Genomic DNA, 22,093 nt, shown 5'->3' with positions numbered 1-22,093 from the left:
CATAGGAAGGGGAGGAGCCAATGGCCTTGTGTTCTGGCTCTGGCCTGGCTGGCTGGTGGGACAACCAGCAGTGGGTTTCGGAGCCTGGAGGTCGGGAGGAAAGTCTGAGCTGGAGATGAATATGCTAAAAAGGATCTGACAGGTAACATTTTACTGCTTTTTCTCATTATAAAATACTACATGCTTATTAAAGAAAATACGGCAAATACGAACAAGCAAAAAGAAGACAGCCATGATTTGCAATACCCTTGTCAGAGATCACAAGTGGTAATAGTTTGGTGTATTTCCTCTTTCTGGTCTTTTTTTTTTTCCCTATCAGTATTTACTGGTTTGGCTTTATGAACTGGTCTTTAGAGTGTATTGTAAACATTTTCTGATACTAAATTTCATCAACAAGTTCCTTTTGTTACAAAGCATTCAACACTTGAGGTAAACTAGAATCAATCCCCTCTTGTTGGATATTCAAGTTATTTTTAAAATGTCCCTGTTATGATTGTTGTAATGAGTATCTTCCTGGCTAGTGACAGAAATTTGAAGGCTGTCAGCCCTGTGCTTCTTGGCTCCCTCCCCTCCCAGGGCCCTTCAGCTGAAGTGGGGCAGTAACATTCTGGGCTTGGGTGTTCGGATCTCCGCCAGCAATAGGCTGTGTGGTCTTAGGCAAGTCCCTTTCTGTCTCTGGGACCTGAATCTACCTATCTGTGCAGTGAAAGAGATCAGACTTGGTGAAGTTCTTGGTTTTCCTTGACAATGGAAGCACTGTCCCCACTGAGTGTTTTCTTTGCTTTCATTCTCTTTAGTGTCTTTCTCTGGCCTTCATCTCTGCCCTTCCCTGGACTCCCTATTTCCCTTTTTCATTTCCTCACTTCTGCCTGCCCCTTATCTGGTCTGCTTCTCCTTGGCTCTCTTCCTGGCTCAGATGGCCAGTGATATGAGGCCTTGCTGCAGGGTGGGTGCTCCAGCAGAGACCTGCCACAGATGCCAGGGCCCTGGGACAGTTCCTGCTGCCCCGGCAGCTACAGTAACTCTGGGCTTTTGTGGCACCAGCTGTCAGGTAACTGGGTGGGCAGGCAAGACACTCCTGAAGTGGAAACTGAGGCTCCGGGAAGAGGTGGGGAAAGTTGAGGATTTCCTGAGCTCATCCTAAAGGGGTGAACTTTCCTGAGTCGGGGGGTGGCACCATTGAATCAGCCATTGAAGAGCCATTGAATCAGAGTTTCTGGATCCACGTTAACGACTAGGATCTCTGGCCCATTTCCAGGGGTCTGGAAACCAGTTCTTCCCAGTTCCTTCATCAAGATGCTCAAGAGGCACGTGACTTCACAAAAAGATTAAGGAGCCTTGTCCTAGAGTTCTTTCTGTCCATCCTGTTGTCTCCAGGCAGGATCCACTTCCCAACCTCCAACACAGACACAGACACAGACACAGACACAGACACACACACACACACACACACACACACACACACACACACACACGTCCAGGCACTGGAATTGACCCCAGTGAAGTCACATCCCTGGGTGGGTGACATCAGCATTGCTTAGGGAGGGGTTCCTCACACATCATTTTTGGGAATCACTGTATTTCTAGCCACTATTCAGTGCCTTCCATCCCTTCCAAAATTTTCTGTGATGAGCAGAACCTGCTTAGCCAGGAGGCCAGGCCAGGGGCAGCCACATGAGAGGTAGCAAGGGCCAGAGCATCTGTTGCCTGGGGCTTCTGAACGTGCCTGAGGATGTGAGTGTGTGGAGCAATGCAGAGCTGGATTGGAGAGGATTAGATAATTGACCTCATAATTGACCTAATTAGTGAGTGGCTGTGTGGAGAGCCCTTGGGGACGCCGGGCCCGCAGGTGGCACAAAGGCCAGGCAGAAACACATAGCGGCTATGAGAGCCAAAGCCTGGGTGTCTGCCAGCAAGCGGGAAGGGAGAGCATTGCAGGGAGAGGGCAGGACTTGGGGACACCAAGCAGAGAGGGGCAGAGATAGCGAGGGTCCCTGAAAGGATGGGAGAGGGACAGGAGAGACCTTGAGAGCAGGGCATAGTGGCTGGAGGTGATGAGGGAAAGGATCCAGATCTGAGCATACCAAGGGGCGAGGTACAGGGGTTGAGGGAAACACTAAGGGTAGGGACCAAAGCCTAGGCACCCAGGGTGAGAGTCAGAGGAGGGACAATGAAGACCTTGAGGAAAGAAAGACAAAAGCTATGGGGCCTGGAGAGGAAAAGGGAGTTATTGGGGGAACAAGAACAGCAGCTGAGAGAAACCTGGGAGGGGAAGGGCAGGGCCTGGGGGCTCTCTGAAGTTCTGTGGGCCAGCAATGGAGCCAAAGGACCTGATTTCAGTGCCCATATCCGGGCAAAGCGCGCATGCACGCATGGGCACTTGTGCGCATAGTCACTCTCATCCCACTTGGGCCTTTGAAGAACCAAATGGCATCTCATTGGGAGGAGAAGGGTTGGGTAGCATTGGGAATGAGGACTGGAACTCCTGGATCTCAAAGCAGCTTTAGGCAGAACTTGGCCCTTGGGGCTTCCTCCCCAGGATGCATTCTTTCAACAAATGTTCATTGTGTGCTTACTAGATGTCAGAAACTATTTTAGGAGCCGGGGCAACATCCGTGCTTACCTCTGACCAAGATCTCCTGGAGTTTACATTCTAGTGAGGGGAGACAGACACATAATAAACATAATAAATGAGTAAATCATACAGTGCCTTCAAATGTGATCAGTGCTATGGAGCGCAAAGGGACTAGATTACAGAGAAGAGGGAGTGCCAGGGTAGGGTGGGAAGTAATCTGCAATTTTAACTAGATTGGTCCTGGTGAGTCTCATTGACAGGGTGACAGGAGGCATATGAGTCAAAAACGAAGGAGAGGGAGTGAGCCCTGTCTATATCTGAGGGAAGAGCCCTCCGGGAAGGAGGAATAGCAAGTCAAAGACCCTGAGACAGGAGAGGGCCTGGTTGCTGGAGGAACAACAAGGAGGGCTGTGTGGCTGGAGGGCAGCGAGCAAGAGGGTGAGTTAGGAGAGAGGTCAGAAAAGTAATGACAGGGCAGGGGAGGGCATATCTTGCCGTGCTATAGTGAGGGCCATGAAAAGAACGATGGCTTTTACTCTGAGTGAGGTGGGAGCCACTGCAGAGCTCTGACAGGATCTGACTTAGTTTGAATGGAACACCCTGCTGACCCCCGACTGGTATGTGGACATTAGGCTCTGGCTAGGTCAAGGCAGGAAGCAGGAGAGCCATGAGGAGACTCTACAGCAATCTTGGTGAGACAGGTGGGGAGCTTGGGCAGGATGGCAGTAGAGAGGCAGGTGAAAGGCCCCATCACTGCCAGCCTCCCAGGCTTGTTTGGCCCTGGCTAGGGTTAGTTAGAGCAGAGCGAAGGGCCCTGTCTAAGAAGGAAATACAAGGCGGGTGAGGGTATAACTCAGTGGTAGAGCACATGCTTAGCATGCACGAGGTCCTGGGTTCAATCCCCAGTACCTCTGTCGAAAAATAAATAAAAGTAATTACCTCCCCCTGCCTTCCAAAGAAGGGAATACGAACCCAGGTTTGGGACGTCCAGTTCGTCAGGCCTATTTGATGGAGAGATAGGTTCTAGGGATTCTCTGTCAGAATCTGTGGGTCCTTGGCACTTGGTAGGCAAGTAATTTACAGGAGTCCCCAGTCCCTGCCCCTGGGGTGCTGGCAGCATAGTTGCAGAGACCAAACACACCTAGGCACATCAGCAAAGGAAAAGCCTTCAGATACACATTCAGATACAAATGCCCATCCCCGTGGCCATCACTGCACATGTGCACAAGCTGAGATGCAGACTCATGCCTCCAGTGATGTGCACACATGGCCACTGATGCTTGGCTCACACCATCACATACGTAGACATGTAGAGCCTTCACCATGGGCCATGGCCCACTCGCAGCCTTGTCTTACACTAGCCTCTGCCTCTCTCCATCCTCATCCCAACCCGAGACTGTACGTCTTCACACTGCATCATTGTACTTCTGCACAGGTGTCCTCCACCTGGAGTGACCCTCTTTTTCCCTTGGACCTCCTTCAACAACTGTTGGTGGGCCCCCTGCTACAGTCCAGAGCACACAGGGAAGTTAGTAGCTGTGCGTTTCTCTCTGTCCTCCCCTGCCCTGGAGGCCCCTGGGAACTTGTCATCTTCTTTACCACTAGATCAGTGCCTAGCACACACTAAGAGTTCAATCGGTTGTCGAATGAATGCGGAACTTTAAGGAGTGGAAGGTCTGAGGTGGGTTGCAGAAGAAGACAGACCAAAGGTGAAGTAGTCAGAGCAGACTGGGCCCCCCTTCTCTGAGGGGCAGCGATGATGGCCACCTGGGAGCTGTCTGGTGCCCATGCTGTTAGCTCCACAAGCCCCTGGGGCTAGCCTCCCTTCCCCTCCAGACCGGAACAACTTCTTGGGGCTGGGGGGCGGGGGGTGTGGTGGAGGGGAGGGGACAGGGATAAGGAGCAGATTAATCTGGGGATTAATTGAAGGGCTTGGCGGCCTGGCAGCACGTGCTTGGGGCAGCGGCTCTAATGGCTTAATCAGATTACAGGCCTCGGCACATGGTCGGTCCCAGCAGTGCCCAGATCCCCTTGAAAATGTCCCTGTTCCAGGGCTCTCCAGGATGGAGTCCACACCCTGTGGTCAGGACCCACTCTGAAACCTGGCATCTTGAGTCTCCACTGTGGAGGCCCTCTGCCTGTCCAGGTTAGCCAGGTCCAGGCCCACTAAATGAGCTAATCTGAAGGACATAGATTTGCAGTTGTGACATCACTCCTTAGCTGTGTGACCTCAGGTAAATTATCTAACCTCTCTAAGCCTGAGTGTTCAGTCTGAGCCTGTCTGTGGCCAGCCTCTTCCCCTCCACCCTAGCCCAAGTCTCTCCCCTAGGGGCCTGCTTACTGAGCTCAGAAGTATTACCATGACTGCTGCAAAGAATCCTGGGGAAGAGAAGCCTGAAAGGCTGTAGCCCGTGCTGGTCTGAGGCCAACCGCCCCTCTGTATCTTTTCTAAAAGGGGATAGCAACCCCTCCCTGAAGCACTGACATCAAGCTTAAACAAAATGTAAGTGAAAGCACTTTGCAAGTGTTCCTTGTTGCTGGTAGAGTCGGTCATCCCTTGCCTCCCACTGGCTCAGTCCAAGTAAGGCCAGAGGTGAAGAATACAGAACGGGCAAGAATTAATAACAATAATTATAATAATACTCAGCAGCCATTCCAGCAACCAACCCAGGTATGGCGCTTGAAAACTGAGGCAGTGCTTTCCTGTCCATGATCTTACTTCCTGCGTAGGATAGCCCTCGGAGGGCTCTCTGGGGCCTTGGGGGATTGGCAGCCTCTGTGTGAAAGACAAGAAAGCAAGCGAGGCCAAGAGAAGAGATGACTTGTCTCAGTCAGCGGCCAGAGCTGTGCCCACAGAGGGAATCCTGCCCACACACTTGCTGGTAGGATGGCCGGGTAGCAAATAAGTCGGGGGCCTCCAACCTGAGCCCCTGAACCAGACAGCCTGGGGATGAGAGCGCTCAGGTCTTGCTACCTCCCCTGTGCCTGGCTGAGTGAGGTTGAGGCCTTGGGATTCGGTAAAGGTGAGGACCTCTGACCTGGGGAGCCCCATGGTTCTGAGGCCTGAGGAACCTGAGATCTCAGGGCTGGTGTTGGAGGGGATGGGGTGACTGGAAAGGCTCCCTGTGGAGGCCTTCCTGTGGGAAAGCCTCTGGCTGTGCTGGGAGTGGCCGGGCCTACCAGGGCACAGATGGAGGTGCTGTTTGGGAGCAGGCTGGCTTCCGGCCTCCCCTCCTCTTGCCCCTAGTAGTTTATTAGTAGTAATTTGTTAAGCTGTTCCAACTTGTCAGCAGCCACTTCAATGCTTCTGTCTCCTGCTTGTTTTTTGGGGGGGTCCAAAAATGTCAGGAGCTGAGGGGCGGGCTAGAGAGGGGGAGGTCGTCTGAGAAACCGGCCTCTGGAGGAAGGAGGTGCCCAGGCCTCTCTCCACCTTGAAGCTTTACACCCACAGGATGCCACATCTGAAGGGGAGAGAGATGGGATAATTTACCCCCCGCCCTCACACCCCTGAGAGCAAAAACCTCTCCAGTTTTGCTCCAGTCTCAGGGAAAAGAAAGAAGTATTCAGGGAAGATTTGGTGGTTGGGGTGGGCTCGGGCAGTTGGGGTGGCCTCTGGTGTATAGAGGTGGGGGCTGGGCCTGGAAAGGAGGAGGGGACAGTTGGTGGGGGGCCTCAGGCTCTTCTGTGGTGTTCGGTCTCAGGTGGGATGTCAGGAACCTGCACAAGGAGGACACTAGATGTGGTCACATGATGCCAGGCACTGAGCTCTAGGTTTCACTGGAATTAACTTGTTTTATCCTTGTAACCTTGTCATTTTCTAGGTGGGGTAGGTAACCTGGGCTCAGAGAGATCAAATGACTTACCCAAAGTCATGCAGCTCAAAAGTGAAAGGGCTGAATTTGAACAGAGAACTGGCTGACTCCAAGGCCTTCAGAGTATCTAGGACTGCTTTGAATTAAAAAGAAACAAGTTCAGTCGGGCAGGTGAGAGAGTGGCTCACCAGCTTGCCAGGACTCTGGCTGACCTGGGTTTTGGTTTCTCACCCCTGTGAGGAGCCAGAGCTGGATTGCGGATAGGCGAGTGGATCCTGGAGGATCCTGCTAGCTCTGATGGTCAAGGATTTCCCAGATCTGTCTTTGACTCCTGGCCATGGCCAGTCTGCCAACCAGTCGGGGACAGGGGCAGGAAAGAAGCTTGGAAGAGTTGAAGTCACCCTGGGGTGATGGAGGTGTGGAGAGGGGGATGGCTCCTGATTGAGCAGGCCCACAGAACCTGACCAGGTGCAGCTTTGAGCAAGACTTGGCAAGAGGAGACAGGTCCGAGGCGAGCTTTGGCTCTTAATCACTGCTCGCCTCCCTCCGGCACGCCCTGCCACCCTCCCGGGAGCCAGGCGCCATGGGGGGCTGGGAATGGGACGGGCCTGTGTGCCACATCCCCTCACCCTGGCCCTGCCCCATGGACTCTGGGGGAAGCTCATTAGCTCGAGGGGCGCCCTAGCCCTCCCCTCACAGCTTGTCACACAATTAACCACCCTCTCTGTACAAGTTGCTGTGTAATTATTGGGTCTTGGCGGGCTTGGGGCCATGTAATTAGCCTGCCCCAGCCTCCAACCAGCTCTCAGGGTCATTAGTGGGCCCACTGGGGGTGGGCGGGCTGGCAAATCATCTGCATGACAATGTGCGCATTGTGGTGCCTCTGCCTGCACCCAGGGCAGAGGGGCAGCTGGTGGCACTGCGTGGCCCAGCTCCTGGGCACATCTGCCCTGACCCCAACAGCCTGCTCAGAAGCATCTCTGACCTGGCCTGTCAGTCATAGGTTCCAACCCTTTCCCAAACTGTCTCTTCCGTGAGCTTCTCCACAGCCCTGGAGGTCCGTATTCTGCTTCTCCCCATTTCACAGATGAAACAACTGAGGCTTCGAGTGGGGCCAGGACTCCCCTAAGATCACTTAGCTCACAGGTGGTAGAGCCAAGATCAGCACTCGGCTCTGTCTCATTCAGCCACTTTCTCCCTGAGGGAAGCATGAGAACAGACTGGCTCCCAAGGGTGAGTGTTTGATGCTGAGCCAGGGGCTGCCCCCAGGAGCCTTGCTCACTCCCAGGGGCCTCTGTGGGGCCTCTTTCTCCCTGTCCCTGAAGCCTTCTGCCAGCCTGCTCCTGAGCCATGACCAGGCTTTTCTTGGACTCTCCTTCAGGAGCTCTCAGAATTCTCCCCCAAGCCAGCAAGACAGGCAACTTCCCTAACCATCAAATGTTCAAGGGAAGAGCTGCCAAGACCACCTCGGTACCTCTGACTATCTGGAAATGTCCCTCCTATCTGTAGCGGGTTGCATCCTTGGAGAGCTAACAGTGGGGATATCTAGTTTCACAGTGATACTCCTTCACTGAGACACTGTTCCCTGTCCTTATCCCTGTCTTGAAAGGTCTCTCACCATCTCCCACCCTAGCCTGCTGTCTGGTAGCCTGGGCTGTGCTGCCCTCAATTAGAACACTCTGTCTAGTTGGTGAAGGTGAAGAGGTGGGTGGCAAGGGCTCCTGGATGCTTAAGCCACTGGCCCTGCTCTGCAAGGGTCTTAAGGTATATTTACCATGGACCTTGCCAGGTTAATAGCACGTTACTCTGGCCATTTACAACTGTTCTGTCTTGAGCAGCTTCCGTAACCTCTCTGAGCTGCCCGGGAGTTGTGAAGACTCAACAACATAACCGGCAAGTGCCTGGCTCTGCTTGCACGGGGCACAAAGTGAGAAAGTGCGTTCCCTTCCCAGTTCCCAGCAGTGATTGGTCCCTGAAGCCAATCCCATCTTCCATTTCTCCCAGGGCTCTGAACAAAGTCCCCACAGAGCCCCAGTGTTCTGCACCTTGCCCCCTCCCCTGCCGCCTGCCCCCTGCAACCCCTGACCACCTTCTAGCTCTCCCTGCACCCTCTCCCCATTCTGAAGGCTGCATTATTCTGGCTGCAGGGAAATTAGTTGTTCCCTTGAAACCCCCTGCCCCGCCCCTCCCTGCCCCCCTTCCTGAGGCTGGTGACAAGTATGTGGGACTTAATTGGCTGGCATGAAAGGCAGCACTGACATTAATTGGCTACATTTGGCAGGCAGGCCCCCAGCCCCCCCCTCCTCTTGCCAAACCCCTACCGCTTCCCAGGAACCTTATCAATCCCACCACAGGGACCAAGAGCTTCGAGGCCCCTGCCAATTAGGCACTTTTTGCTCCTTTTCTTCCCCTGATGGGGTTTCGTTAGAATTTATGACACTCTATGGGGCTGGGGGTGAGGGAGGTGGGAAGCAGGAGATGGGAAGGCTGGAGGAGGCCCATTCCTTTGGAGAACAGGCTGGGAGGGAGGGGGAGGGTGCGGATGTGAAAAGGACACTAGGGATTAGGCCCTGAAGCTGGAGGGGAGAGGGGTCTGTGGTGCAGGACGGAGGGCCTGGAGGAAGGGGGAGGAGGGCTTTGACCAGACCAAGTAGACTGATTTAATAGGCACTGCATACACACTTGGAGAAAGGTTGGAGAAAGTTTGAGGAAATCCAGTAACATAGCTCTAGGACAGAGCTGGTAGGCTGGGGACCTGGCTTTTTTTCCCAGAAATCCCTGGGCACCTTTGGTTTAGTCACTGGCCATTTCTGGGACACGGAGGGATGGGGCATGATCCATGGTTCCCATCCCAAGCCAGCGTCCATGAAGAGAAGAGCTGGAGAGGCATCTGAGAATCAGCCGCAGAGCTTCCGAAAGACTGTCCCGGGTCTGGGCTGCCATGCCAGGGGCAGCTCCATGTGCTCTTGGCCAGTCTCATGCTAGCCAGAAGCTTCGACTGGCAGCCCAGGATGTCTGTGTGATAAAACCAGGAAGACAAATAAATTGTTACTCCCTCAGTTCTCTGTGTTTGGGAGAATGAATCTTTCAAGGTCTGAAGAAGCTGGTGAAAGGGGTTCCTGCTGACGCTAAGGGGGGACGCGCTGGCCTGAATGGGCTGGCACAGGTTGGGGTGGGGTGGAGGCAGGAACCAGAAGGCCACCTTTCATCACCCTCTCAAGCCATCCTTGTAGCCGACATTGGTGCCCTGGGGACGATGAGAACCATTCAGATGATTCAGAACTCCCAAGTACATCTGAATACAGATGTGCTCTTTTGGAAAAAGAGCTCTGTTTTAACAACTTTCAACTAGGAAGAGAGATGAAAATAGGCCCTGTGTCCTCAAGGATTTCTGTTCCATCACTGGGGTTTCCAGGTCACTCAGGACTCATTCTGGGTTTTGGCTGATGGTGTCACCCGTCCCCACATGACTTGGCAGGACTGGACAGTGGGAGGTGTCCCTGAGCAATCTTGGCAGGCTCCTTCTAGACACGTCTTGAACACAACTTGCCTCTCACATCTGCCCCTTTGTCTCCTTGAACTGATGTCTCCTGGTGCCCAAACTCATCTCTGTTTCTATGGAGATGGTGCCATTACTATAACTAGGATGACTATTAGATAATGATAATCAGCACCATTTTTGAGGGCATACGATGTCCCAGGCCTTATTCTAAACACCCTATTATAGTTGTCACAAGAGCCCTTAAAGGTGGGAACTGTTATTATTTCCATTTTACTGAAAAGAATCCAAGGTTGAGAATGGAAAGGTATTTGTCCTGGGTCACACAGCTAAGAAGAGGTAGGACTAGACTTCACGCGCAGGTTGGTGTAACTTGGAATCTTAAGCCTCTTTGCCTTTGGCAGGTGCAGGTGACCAAGGGTTGCTGGTGTGGGTGTGTGCTGATTGGAGAGTCCATGGAGAACCTGTGCCTTTCCTTTGTTCCTCAATCCAGTGACGCTGATATCTCTCCAGTCCCTTGGACCCTCTTTATTCTGGTGGGACATCTTGCACCTCATCTAAGAATCCTGAATCCCCTTTGATGATGACTTGTACTCCATCTAAGAAAGTTGAATCTCCTCTGCAGATCCTGGGGAGAAGTTAAGGAGAGCCAGCAGAACACACGCCTGGCCACAACCTCAGGCCCCAAGGCTCTGGGACAGAGACTTCAGTGGCCACCAGAGTTGAGTTTTAAGACCGTTAGAGGATTTAAGCTCTGAACAGACTGCACAGCCCCTGCCCCCCACTGGCTGTATATAATTAAAATTAAAAACAATACTAACCCGTAAAGTACGTGTAAGGAAGTCCAACAAAGTTTTGATTTTTCCCAAGATACTACTTGGATGCTTGAAAAAATATATCAAATTCTTTCAAAATTTTTTCTTTCTCACTTGCACTTGCACATGTGTGCACGCACGCACACTTCTGTTAGTTCCTTAAATGCAGGTCACTTGCCATTCCCAGAATCCAGCCCAGCTGCCCTCACTGTTGTCCTCACCTTGCCAGCAAAACCACTATATTGCCACCTTCTCTCTTCTACTGCCTTTTGGCTGAACTTCTGGCTGTGAGTGTGAACCTCCCCTTCCCTGGTCTGTCTGCCTCCGCTTACCTGCCAATCCTTTGCTTGGGAAAGGCTGGTAAGAAACTCAGAGTCAAGCACTTGCCACTCAAAGTGTGGTCAGTGGAGCAGCAGCAGAAGCACCTGGGAGCTTCTTAGAAATACAAAATCCCAGGCTCAACCCAAGACCCACTCAATCTGAATCTGCAGCTGCACAACTTCCCCAGGCCTTCCGTACATACAATATAGCTGCTGTGCTAAGGTAGGGATTCTCAGAGTGTGTTCCCTGGACCAGCAGCAGCAGCACTTGTTACAAATCCAAATTCTTAGAACCTGCTCCAGTCCTACTAAATCAAAAACTCTAAGGGTAAAGCTGGCAAGTTGTGTTTTAATAAGCCTTCCAGGTGGTTCTGATAGACTCTAGAGTTGCGCTAAGATGCACGAAGCAGGAAGCTCTTGCAGAAAAGTGTCAGGCCCTTGGATTTCCCCAACCCCCACGAAGATAGGAACCAGGCAGGCTGCAGCATATGGAAGGGATCCTGCACTGTCCTGATGATTATTTAGGCATCTGAGGTAGTTTCTGGGAAATGGTGCTAAATGTTTGGGAAATTTCCAGAGGCTGTCATTTATTGAGCACCTACTAAGTACTGGGGATGGCCAGTCACAACCATGGGCATTTCTTCATCTAGTCCTGTAGACCATCCTGTGGGCTAAGAGTTTAGTCCACCCGCTGCTTTAAAGGTGAGGAATCTGAGACTCAGAGAGGTCAAGTGAGAAGCTGTGGTATATTTATACAATGGAATACTACCCAGCCATAAAAAGAATAAAATAATGCCATTTGCAGCAACATGGATGGACCTGGAGGATGTCATTCTAAATGAAGTGAGCCAGAAAGAGAAAGAAAAATACCATATGATATCACTCATGTGTGGAATCTAAAAAAAAAGACACAAATGAACTTATTTACAAAACAGAAATAGACTCACAGACAGAAAACAAACTTATGATTATCGGGGGGAAAGAGGGTGGGAAGGGATAAATTGGAAGTTCAAGATTTGCAGATACTAACTACTATGTATAAAATAGGTAAACAACAAGGACCTACTGTATAGCACCAGGAACTATGTTCAATATCTTGTAGTAATCTATAATGAAAAAGAATATGAAATCGAATATACATATCTGTATGACTGAAATATTATGCTGTACACCAGAAATTGACACAAGATTGTAAACTGATTATACTTCAGTTTTAAAGAAAAAGAATATATGGTGGCTTGAATACGTCAAAAAAAAAAAAAAAAAAAAAGGAAGATTTGCCCCCAGATCGGTCAGAATCCAAGTCCAATGCCTTTTCTGTAAAACCTCTGCTGCCCAGACTGTAGAGCTCTAGAAACATTAAGTGTGCTTACTATATGGCAGACATCATTCTAACTGCTTTACCAATGTTAAGTCCTTTAATCCCACAACTCCCTCCCCTCATTTTACAGATGAGTAAAGTGAGGCACAGAGAGGTTCACTTACCTGTCCAAGGTCTCCCAGCTAGTAAGTGGTAGAGCCGGGATTCCAGCCTGGGCAGTGTGGTGCCAGAGGCCCAGCCTAAGAACCAGAGTTAATTTGCTGTCCCCTTCCAAGCCAAGTACAGTTCAGGCAATGGGAACAAAAGAGGGAGTTTGTTGGCCTTGACAGGTTTATTGAGGTGGTTTATGTTTGATTTCCCCAATTTCCAGCTCAGCTCTTTCGTTCACATCCCCTCCCTCCCCCGTGGTGTCACCCAGGGCTGCAGGCCCCTCCTTGCTAAGCCCAGTGTTCTCCCACCCACTGCATTCTCCCAGCTCCTCAGGGTCCCCTGTAGAAATCACTCCCAGCTCAGGCTGGTCTTCTGGACTTCCTGCCCAGCATCTAGTTGGCCAGCCAGAGGCCCCCAAATAGCCAAAAAGGCAAGAAATCAGATCCTACAGGTCCTGGAGTCCCCAGGGGACAGGGTTAGATGGTAGCCAAATATATGCTTCCCTCTCCCCAGCATTCTCGTTTCCCATCCTTTTCTCCATTGGATTCCTACCTGCCCGGGAGCAGCAGGTTCCCAGCTTGGCACAGGCCCTTCACTGACAGCTTCCTGTACTGACAAGAAGGAAGATGGGCCACTGGACAGCCAGACAAGCTAATGGGTCCACTGGCCTTCATCAGAGTGCCTTGGGGCCATAGCCCTCCTCTCAGTGGTAATGAGATGCTCCTGACTGACATCTCTGCAGCGACTAAAAGGTTTACAAAAACTTCTCAGAGCATTCTCTCAGTTAATTGTCATAGCCATCTTGTGAGGAAAGCATTCTTACTCTGGTTTTTCAGGTGAGGAAGAAAGTGATGAGGTTCAGAGAGAAAAGCAACCAAATAGAACGTACGCCGTTCTGTGCCAATATGGTGCTCTGCCGACACCACCAAAACCAGACCTCAGTTCTATTCAGGAGCTACTTGGGCCAACTTCTTGACAAATGAAGTCAAGCGGCTGGTTCAGCTGAGAAACCTCCAGGGAAATGTGGGAGGCTTGACACCCTTGGTGTGGGTCTGCCTCGGGGACCCAGCCAGCCCTATTCTCTGTTGCCTCTTGCATCTGGTTCTGCTGGGAAGATGGTGGACCAGCTGCTGTGGTCATACTCCCAGAGGTCAATATTACCTCCCTGATGGACCTCTCCCTTGACCCCTGCATCTACCCCCTGTGGTGACTGTTCCAAGAACAGAGGGCTCTCTCAGGTGCCACCCCAATCCCACATCCTCCTTTCCAAGTCTGATCTTACCCCACCAACAACCTTGAGTGTTCTCCATGGAAGCCCATTGTATTGGAAACAAAGTCACCAACCTCCATCTTTTCTCCAAAAAACTCCCTTTACCCTCAGATCAGAACTGAAACCTGCAACTCCCTTTGGTAACTCTCTCCAGTGGATGCTCTGCTTTCACCTTTTCCCAGCTTGGCTTTGAGGAGCAGTAGGGAGACTGGTGTTGTCCAGGTTTGCAATGGCTGTTTATGGCCCGGGCTCCTGTGCCTACTTTAAATTCCCCCTCTTCCCAAGAAAGATATGTTATTGACTAGAAGACCCTCTCCTCTTTCTCAGCCCCACTGCTGACCAGAAAACACTGGTCAGTCTTCAGTTCTCACACCACCAAGTCCCCAGACCTTTCTCTCCACCCTGGCACCTGCTGCCTCCCCCACTGGCTTCAGCATCCTCATGGATGTCCACTCCGCCTGGCCCGCAGCCATCCTACAACCTCCATGGCATCATCCACACATCCTCTCTGTAGAAGCTTCCCACTGGTTTGGCAACATCCCAAGCCTTGCCATTACTTGGGAAGGCTTCAGCCCCAAGATTTCCAATCTTCAGCCCCTCTACTCCCACCCCTCAGATAACTGGCTCCTTCAACCCTTCTGAGCCTGGTCTTGGTTCCAGTACTTGGGACTGGGCAGTTAAGTAACCATTTGTTGGATAAATGAAAAACAAACAAACAAACAAACAAAACCAAATTGGTCCCCTCAACTCCTGAGCATTTCAGTCCCTCATCCCCATCCACAACCATATTCTCCCAGTCCTCAGTCCTCTTCAGGCCTCCCTCACCTCCCTAATTTGTCTACTCTAGACCCTGTGCCAGCCATGACCTTCATGATGTGAAGCCATTCCAGCTTTGCACACCATCTGCTACTGTCCCCAGTCCTGGCCAGTTAGCTCCTAGCCCTTCTAAGTTTGCCAGCCTCAACAGGAGGCTCTTGCTGATGCTGATGTTCCAGTCCTTTAATTCATCCCATGGGGACTGCCATTCCCATCTTCCACTTTTCTTCCATTCCAGCCTCACGGCTACACCCCTCCCAATATTTGGCTTCCAATTTTGCTAAGACAAAGGTTGTCCATCTCAGATTTTTTCTGTATGTCCTCCCTCCCAGTCGCTCTCTCTCCTCCTTCCCTCCCTCCCTCTCTTCCTCTCTCTCCTTTTTGTCTCCTAGGAAGATATGTCTAGCCTCTGCTCCATACCTAACCTCTAACTCCATCAATTATTCCCTTTCTTTTGTATCTCCATCTCTCCCCCTCCTTTGAGTGCTATTTCCTCTTCAGCCTACAAGGATTTTCAGCACTCTCCCATCCTTCAAAGAAACCCTCCCTTGACCCGGCCTCCCTCTTAAGCTATCATCTTCTCTCTGGCCTTCCCCTCTCAGCCAAACTTCTTGGAAATGTTGTCTACCCTCAGTATCTCTGCATCCTCACCTCCCACTCTCCTCAGTCTACTGCTTTACGTCCTCTCACCCTCTCGCTTGACTTTGCCCTTTTAAAGATCACCAGTGGCTTCCTTGTCACCAAATCAATAACCTTTTCCCAGTCTCACATCTGACCCTGCCACCTGTCCCTTCCTGCTTGCCATTCTCTCTTCCATTGGCTTTGGAGACACTAAATGGCTCCAGGTCTCTTGCATCATGTGGCTTTTTTAGTCTCTACTCTTGCCATACATGGGTAGCTTGGCTCTAGCTTTTGTCTTTGGTCTTCTCTCTCTCTGCTCTCTCCAGAGCAGTAAAGTCCATTCTCCCACTTCCAGTCATTCTGATCATGTCCCATTATTTATCTCTAGTCCTGATCATTCCTTTAGTTCCAGACTGAAGTTCAAGTCACAAGGCCCCTACTGGGCATGTTCATTTTATGTCAGACAGGGAGCTCAGACTCAGTGCAACAAGCTGCCGGCATCCTCTTTTCCCCCAAACTGGTCCCTTTCCATATGGCCCAGTTTCATAAATGGTACAACCAATCACTCAGTTAATAGAGCCAGAAACCTGGGAGTCATCACTGTCTCCTTCCTTCCCCTCACCCACCACCTCCAATCCATCACCAAGCCTTATCACATCTACTTTCCTTAGTATCTCTCCAATGTATCCCTTCCTCTCTAGGCCCATTTTCTGTTTGGCTTCATGCATCCATTCATTCAGCAATTGTTGCATTTTCAGTGACAGTCACCGTGCCAGATTCTGGGGAAACCACAGTGAATGAGACAGTCAAGGTGTTTGCCCTCATGACGCTTACATTCCAGTGAGGGAAACAGTGAAGAAACAAATGAATAAATACAGAAGGAGATATGAAGGCAATCAATGCATGGCTGAGATAGAGAAAAATAGGGGGGCGCTATTTTAGGTAAGGGGGTTCGGGGAAGACCTTTTTAAGGAGATGATATTTAGGCTAAGACCTGAAGGCTGGCAAAGAGCCAGCAGTTTGAAGCGCTGAGGAGTCAACTTTCCAAGCAGAAGGACCAACAACTGCAGAGGTCCTGAGGCCAGGAAGAGCTTGAGTATATTAAGGATCAGAAAAGATAAGTGTGGCTGGTGTGGAGAGAAGGAGGGGGCCAGTGGGACAAGATGTGGTCAGAGAGGGAGGCAGGGACCACATCTTAGGGGGTGGATTGTAAGCCAGAGTAAGAAACTTGCATTTTATTCCAAGCAAACCCACCACAAGGTTTGAAATTTGAGAGAGATATAGTCTGATAATACATTTTAAAAAATCAGTGACTCTGCAGGGGTATAGCTCAGTGGTAGAGCGCGTTCTTAACATGCACAGGGTCCTGGGTTCAATCCTCAGTACCTCCATTTAAACAAACAAACAAACAAACCTAATTACCTCCCTCCCCCCCCAAAAAAATAATTAAAAAAACCCAGTGACTCTGGCCATGGTGAGGAGCCTGGGCTGTAGCAGGATAAGAGAGAGAGCAGAAGAAGGGACAGGCTGTCCAGTGTCCTTGTCAGAGAAATGGTGATGGCAGGGCAAGTGGAGAGACATGGATAGATGAGATACATTCAAGGTAGAACAGAATCTGTTGACAGATTGAATTTGGAGAGTGAGGGGAAGGAAAGAATCAAGGAGGACTCCTGGGGCTTGGGTCTGAGCAACTAGTAGATGATGCCATTTACTAAAGATGGGAAGACTAGGGGAGGGGCAGGCTTCAGGCTGACTGCAGACATTTTCTTTGGACATGTTTAATTTGGATTTTTCTTGAAGCATTCAAGGGAAGCTAACAAGTAGGTGATTGGTTACATTAGGTTGGATAAATTGGGAGTTCGAAATTAGCAGATATTAACTACTATATATAAAATAGATAAACAACAAGCACAGGGAATATCTTGTAGTAACCTATATTCAATAACTTGTAGTAACCTATAATGAAAAGGAATATGAAAAGAAATACATGTATGTATCTGTATGACTGAACTATTATGCTGTACACCAGAAAGTGACACAATATTGTAAACTGACTGCACTTCAATTTAAAAAAATGAGGCTGGAGATTGGGGAGGTTTGGGATGGACATGAACATTGGGGAGTAAGAAGCACATAAATGGCATTTGAAGTTGTGGGAATGGATGCACTCACCTCGGAAGAAAGTACAGAGAGGAGAGGGGAATTTGGAGAGAGGAGGGGTGAACAGAGGGGCCCATGAGGTGTGGGGGAAAAATCAGGAGAGTGTAATGTCCCAGAGTTGAGAGAAGATACTTTTTACAGAAGGAGGAGGATTAGGATTAGGATAAGGGTTAGGATGCCTGCTGAGAAGTCAGGTCAGATAGAGGCCACGGATGGAGCCAGTTCATGTGGAGCCCTGGGTGCAGCTGCCGAAGAGGTATGACGTCACTGAATCCTGACATCCACCCAACGATGGTGGTGCTGTGCTGCTCGCCTCCACTTTACAGATTAGGCAATTGAGTCTCAGAGAGTTTAAGTATCTTTCTCAAGGTCATACAGCTGGGTAGCAGTAAAGCCAGGGTTCAAACGCAGGCAGGCTGGCTCCAGAAGCCCTGTCTTAACCACTGCACTGGCCGGCCTGTCGTAATGTCAGCTCCAAGAAATGTCTGCTGGATCTGGTAATCTGGCAGGTTTTGGTGATCTTGATAAGAGTGATTTCGGTAAGGGGTGAGTGTAGAAGCCAGAATGCAGTGGTTGACAGATGAGTGGACAGTGGAGAAGCAGAGCTAGAGGGGAGGGTAGAATCCTCTGGGGAAGGAAAGCAGTGATGTGGGGCCAGAGCTGGAGGGAGATGTGGATCAAAGGAAAGTCTTGTCTTTAAAAAATATTCCTTTTCCCTTCCCTCACCCCTTTATTTTATTTTTAATGGAGGTACTGGGGATTGAAACCAGGGCCCCACACATGCTAAGCCTGCCCTCTACTACTGAGCTCTACCCTCCCCTCCCTTTACTTTTGTTAAGAATGAAGATATGGAACACGTGTCTTTGTTAAAGGGAATGAAACCGAGAGTAGAAAGAGCTACCCAAAAAAGCCTTGGGAAGGTGAGAAGGGTAGGCTCTGGAGTCCAGTTTGAAGGGCTGGTTTGAGACAGGAGAAGGGCCTTGTCCTCCACCGTTATGGAGGAAGAAGGAGCAAGGGGGCTGTGGAATTTATGGGGATAAAAGGAAGTTTCTGTATGATGGTGCTCATTTTCTCGATGCATAATGAGATGAGGTTATCAGCCTTGAGGGGTGGGGACTGGAGAAGAAACAGAAGGACTGCATCTTTTTTAAAAAATTTTTTATTAAAATGTGGTTGATTTACAATGTTAGTTTCAGGTGTACAGCGGAGTGATTCAGTTATACATGTACACATATATGTATTTTTTCTTTTCAAATTCTTTTCAATTATATGTTATTACAAGAAACTGAATATAGTTCTCTGTGCTATACAGTGGGTCCTTGATGTTTATTTTAAATATAGTAATGTGTGTCTCTCTGGTTTTTTTTAATGGTGGTACTGGGGTTTGAACCCGGGATCTTGTTCATGCTAAGCACGCGCTCTATCACTGTATACCCTCCACCCCAGGACTGAATCTTATCGTCATCAGTTGAACCCTGAGCTAGAGCTACAGTCCCCTCCCTGCTTCTACCTTTTTCTCCAGCCTCTACCCAAAAGCTAAGTTCTTCTTCCTAAAGATTAAAAAGGTTAACCCTTGCTCCAAAACCTTCAATGTCTTTACCCATGTCTCCTTTGCCTGAAACACCTCCATGGCCCATCTCTGCCTGTTGAAGTCTTCTTTGGAGAGAAGTGGAGAACTTTCTATATAGATGGCACTGACCACTTCCCATCCTTTGTAATTGACAGATCTACAAGCCCAGCTCTGAGCCCTCTGAGAGCAGGGATTCCAACATATTCTCCTCCATGCTTCTTCCATGACAATACAGTGCCCAGTACTTATCTACATAGTAGATAAACGTGTATTGACCTGAGCACACACATGGACCCAAGAGTTGGGAGACCAGGTTTCTGGTCTCCTTCCCTTCCTACACCTTGGTTTCCATCTTTGTAACATGAGTGGATGGGACTTGATGGTTTCTAATGCCTCCATCCTGATACTTTATGCCTTCACCATTGATGGATTTGCCACCATTGACATTGCCAACCTGTAACTTAAGTTTACAAGACTCTGGATGAAAAGGAATGCTTTCCGATTTATGTGTCAGCTTCTGCCTGAATCAGCCCTTCTGGCTAATCATGATGTTTACTGAGTACCATGCTAAGATCTTTGGTGTGTGTTTTCTTGTGTAATCCTCACAACAATCATGGAGGTCAGATTTTTCAGATAAGGAAGCTGAGGTTTGATGAGGTTGGGTAATCTTCTACACAAGGAAGTGGCAGGGTTGGGATTCTGATTGTCTCTGCTTTCAAACTCTTGTTCTTTATTTACTTATTTTTTATATGGAGGTACTGGGAATTGAATCCAGGACCTCGTGCATGCTAAGCATGCACTCTACCACTGAGCCACACCCTCCCCATACAGATCTCCTGTTCTTAACTGCTCTTCTTTGGCACAGTGGTCTCTACTCTGGCTGCACAGTTAGACTCACTTGGGGGACTTTATAGTGATGGATGACTGAATTCTATCCCCAGAGATCTCGACTCAGTTGGTCTGGGGCATGCTCTGCTGCTTAGGGACTTTTTAAAGCTCCCTAGGTGATTTCATTGCACAGCCGGGATTGAGATCATAGACCTAGAGACCCAGCCCTCAGGTCTGAAGCTAATTCTGACCTGGGCCACCTCAGTCCCACCGGATTTTGGGGCTAGGCATAGGGAATGGAGGTTGGGATAGAGGCAAGACATAGGGGTGGGAGTGAGAGAGGGGCAGTGTGATGGGAAAGGATCTGAAACTTCTCTTATTTTATCAGCTGTAGTGCCTGGGGCTTGGAGAGAATCCTGAGCCAAACATGTCCATTGTGGCTTCAATGCCATCCCCAAGAAGACATGGGTCCAAACTACGATGTTGTCCAGTGGAACATGTACGTCTCTTTCTCCCAGGGTTGATGCTCTGTCCAAAGCCCACTTCCCACACAAAGCCTTGGTTGCAATTTCCCGTGTGCTCAGGACCTGACTAGAAGGCTGTTGTTAGTGCAGAATATCTAGAATCCTATGATTCTGCTACCAACAGACCGTCACCCACCCCCTAGCCTCTTGTCACTGGACCTGCCCCAACACTGAGCTTACTAAGATCAGGGTCCACACCCCATTGGATCAAGCTTCCTGCTTTGGAATCAAGTTCCTGGCCTCAGCTTCCCCAGGGTCTGGCCTCCTCCTTCCCCACCAGTCCTGATGGCCGAGGTCATAGCAGCTTTGTACACAAGCCCACCCAAGTTATGACGTGACAGGGTCAAGCAACCTCTTTCCAGAGGACCAGGCTGCTCTTTTGAAGGCAGTGCCAGACTGAGGTAGTCCTGTGCCCCTAGAAACTGGTCTCTGCATGAACGCATGCCAGGTTGGGGTACCCCTGGGTGGAGAGGGTCTGGTTGGGGGAGGGAGGCTGGGAGCTGCTGGGTGGGCCAGGTGGGTGTGGAGGAATTCTCTGTCCAGCTGCACATCTTTATTCATAATGCTTGATTGTTCTGGCTAGGGAGCTGATCATGCTGTGTGTGTTGGGGCGGGGGGGAGCCCCGGGCAGGCGGGCAGGCGGTGGGCTCCCTCCACTCCCTTCTTCTGTAACTATAGTGGGAGTGGGGGTGGCCACGAGCCCGGGGCTCTCAGGCTGCTCACAGCTGGTCCCGATTTGTGGACAATGGGAACTCAGCTCACAGTGCATATCCCACCCGAGCCCCCAGCTCAGTCTGGGACTGCTGGAAGGCTTGCACAGGAATGTGGGGTGGGGGGAAGGCTTGAAGGGTGCACTGCAGAAGTGGCTTCGAGAAAAAGCTCTGTCAGAGAGGGGAGTGGAGGAGTGCGGGGGGAGGGCGGTGGGACTGGGGCCTGCCAGCTGACTTCCCTGAGCCCAGATGAAGCCTTAACAGTGACCTCCTCTTTTGCAGCCTGGAGCTCTTGCAGCCTCACCGCTGGGGGAAGGGGTGCCAGCTGACACCCCTATAGAAGCAGGGACTCAGACAAGGGCACATGGAGTCGTGGGCAAATCTGAGACTGGCAGCCAGGGGACCAGACCCCATGCCATCCCATTCCTGCTCCCGGAGCTGACTACTCCTGATGCTGAAGCCCCGGTCCCTGACCTCAGTGCCCAGGCCCCTGTGATCTTGGATCCCCAAGACGTGCCTGGGGGTGACATGGACCCCTGCAGTCCTGGCCCAACTTCCCCTGACTGGGGACTCCCTCCGCCTCCTCTGCCCCACCAGGCATAGGAGTATCTGGGCTGCTCTGAGGGTATTTGGGTCTGGGCTGGGCCAGATGGAGTAGGGGAGATTTGGGGAAATGGAAGTGGGGGCAGGTAATAATAATAGCCCACCATGTTCTCATCATAAGGAAAAAAGAATTGTAACTGTGGTGATGGATGGTAACTAAACTTATTGTGGTAGTCATTTCACAATACAGATGTATATAAATAAATCATAATGCTGTACACCTAAAACTAATGATGTTTTATGTCAATTACATCTCAATTAAAACATAGCCCAATATGTTGCGCATTTAGCATGTTCCAGGCGCAGTACTAAGTGCTCTGCGCACATGATCTCATGTCATCCTTGCAGGCATACTACGAGGTACCTGTGAAATGAACCCTATTTTACAGAGGAGGAAACCAAGGCTCAGAAAGGAGAGGTAACTTGCTTAGGGTCCCATGACTAGTGATTTGCAGAGCAGAGATCTGAATCCAGGACCATCTGACTCCCAAATGAAGGT

The 22,093-nt window shown here is 50.3% G+C and overlaps 1 long non-coding RNA gene across 1 annotated transcript; it reads left to right on the top strand.

Moving 5' to 3' along the window:
- Positions 1–39: 39 nt before the first annotated feature.
- On the top strand, positions 40–21,761 carry LOC116150824 (uncharacterized). Its single transcript, XR_004134621.2, has 3 exons — positions 40–142; positions 20,146–20,256; positions 21,274–21,761. It is a non-coding gene; the product is annotated as an uncharacterized LOC116150824 (long non-coding RNA).
- Positions 21,762–22,093: the final 332 nt, after the last annotated feature.

Source organism: Camelus dromedarius, chromosome X (assembly GCF_036321535.1).
Source record: "Camelus dromedarius isolate mCamDro1 chromosome X, mCamDro1.pat, whole genome shotgun sequence".
NCBI classification, from domain to species: Eukaryota; Metazoa; Chordata; class Mammalia; order Artiodactyla; family Camelidae; genus Camelus; species Camelus dromedarius.
The sequence above is the reverse complement of the archived record's forward strand: the minus strand, read 5'-3'. Positions and strand labels throughout refer to the sequence as shown.